The sequence below is a fragment of the Pundamilia nyererei genome, unplaced genomic scaffold (assembly GCF_000239375.1).
Source record: "Pundamilia nyererei isolate P.nyererei 1_Seehausen unplaced genomic scaffold, PunNye1.0 scaffold00358, whole genome shotgun sequence".
Taxonomy (NCBI): Eukaryota; Metazoa; Chordata; class Actinopteri; order Cichliformes; family Cichlidae; genus Pundamilia; species Pundamilia nyererei.
In genome coordinates, this window is record NW_005187759.1 from 424735 (window position 1) to 426691 (window position 1957).

General features: G+C 44.0%; 1 protein-coding gene across 7 annotated transcripts in view; it reads right to left on the bottom strand.

Annotated features, from left to right (window-relative positions):
• Positions 1–1529, bottom strand: part of zmynd11 (zinc finger, MYND-type containing 11) — a 28702-nt gene extending 27173 nt beyond the window's left edge. For 3 of the 7 annotated variants that reach the window (XM_013915761.1, XM_013915760.1, XM_013915757.1), the window contains exon 1: positions 1238–1528. The gene's annotated coding sequence lies outside the window, so the exon portion shown is untranslated. Of the gene's footprint in view, positions 1–132; positions 149–1058; positions 1131–1237 lie in introns of those variants that run through there. The other 4 variants (XM_005752425.2, XM_005752421.2, XM_013915758.1 and 1 more) reach the window with 3 other exon arrangements.
• Between the last annotated feature and the right edge of the window lie 428 nt (positions 1530–1957).

Genomic DNA, 1957 nt, shown 5'->3' on the forward strand with positions numbered 1-1957 from the left:
GTTCACATTCAAATACAGGGAAACGCAACCCGGCATCACACCATAGCTGAAGGCAAAACAAAATGAGGTGACACTGAGTAATGTGAGCTACCCTATTCTGTGTCAAGCGCAGTCGGTGTGAACGGGTGCCACCTGTGCAATGATGCCCTCGTTTCCTCCGTTCAGCCTGTGCCTCTCCTGAGATCACGCCGCGTGATGACAGGACGGGCGGCTCTGCACGCCGGCGTGCTCACACATCAATTAAGCAAGGTGTGCGACCCAGGAGCCCAATTAGCAGACAGCCAGCCCAGGCTGAGTGGGCTTCGTGGCTCTCGCGGTAAACAAAGACGACACACCACGCTGCTGTTCCCTCACTAGAAAACTGACAGCCCCACCGGACGTTACGCCAAGAAGACAATCATACCCACTGGTTAAAACGCCGATTAAATACACTTGACGGGCTCTAGGTTTAAAGAGGGCAACGCTGTCTAAACATTTTAGCACGACTCTCTGCCATTTACCGTTAGCCCGCTAACAGCAAGCGGGTCATAATAAAAGCTAGCGGAGGATCCCCGCTAGTTAAAACTAATGCATTACAACGCAGTGATTACCATAACCGCACATATAATATTTAATTTAAAGAACACACTTGTCATAACTTGTACCGTCAGCAACAAAGACAGCCGCGGCAGGCCACGGGCACTGCAATTGAAGGAGCTCACTTTAGCCACTAGCAGGCTGGCTAATGTCCAACTCAAAGCTTGTCAGGACAAAAAAAAGTCAGCTTTCCCCCCAGTGAACTCAAACCAGCTCGATTACATTGTAGACTAAATGCGATATAACCTAAATACCAGAAAAGTACATAACAATAATAGGTGACTGTCGGCCATGCGATCGTTATGAGTAGATTTAATCAGCAAAGCTAGTAAACTGTTACGCAGCTAGCGTTAGCTGATGGGCAGCTAAAACATGCCAGCTTTACAGGAAACACTGGTGAGATTCACAATCACGGCAACAGACTGGGAGTGGGAGCACACACTGTGTTTGGTCGCTACAAACTAGGCTAACTAGTTACCTACTCGTTTATTTTGAAGGGCGCCATGTTCACAGTCCTCCATCATGGGGACAGGAAAAGAAGCCACGGCTAAGCTAACGGCGTTAGCGCATGTAGTTGCTGGCTAGCTAGCCGCAGTGTTGTCACACAGAGCCTGAGCCATTTTCTCCAGGATTCAAAAAAATAAAATAAAATAAAACTCACCTCCGCCTCCGTGTCACAAGCACAAAGCGCTGCAGAAAATCCGTTGAGGATTGGACTCGAGTCAGCTTACATCAGTAATTTTCGAGCTACTGGGGTCTGTTGGTGAAGGTCTGTGTCCAGCTTGGCTGAGAGGTAAACACGGGGCAGACGGAGCCGAGCGGAGCCACAGGGAGAACTCTAGTGGTGGAATCTGAATCACTGCAACCCGCTACACCTGGAGCCAGCAGCCGGGAGATTTCAGGGCATCTCCATGTCAAATCGATGTGCGTTGGGGAAGCTGACCTTCAAGGCTGCCTGTCAGACACGCTCCCTGAATCTTTAAATTATTTTTTTAACAAGATATTTAAAAAAACAAGAAGTTTGACAGTATAAAATATAATATTTTTTCCACTTCCATAAATAAATAAATACATGTTTTTTTTTTTAAATTGTCAGATTCAAAAAATAAATAGCGTGCTGGGGCTTCTCGAAAAATAAACAAACAAAAACACAATAAAAGACGAAAGCTTGGAATTTGTAAGGTGGTAACAATTTAGAACAAATTCCAAATTCTTTTTTTTTACTTTAATGAATTAATGGCAAACGATTAATTCATTTATCTAATGTCAGGCTTATAAACATTTTTGGTCTGTATAATTACCTGAATAGCATGTTAAAATAAACGTATTATGTTGTTTTTAGTTATTATTATTACTGTGTATTTATTTTTAATTTTCCATT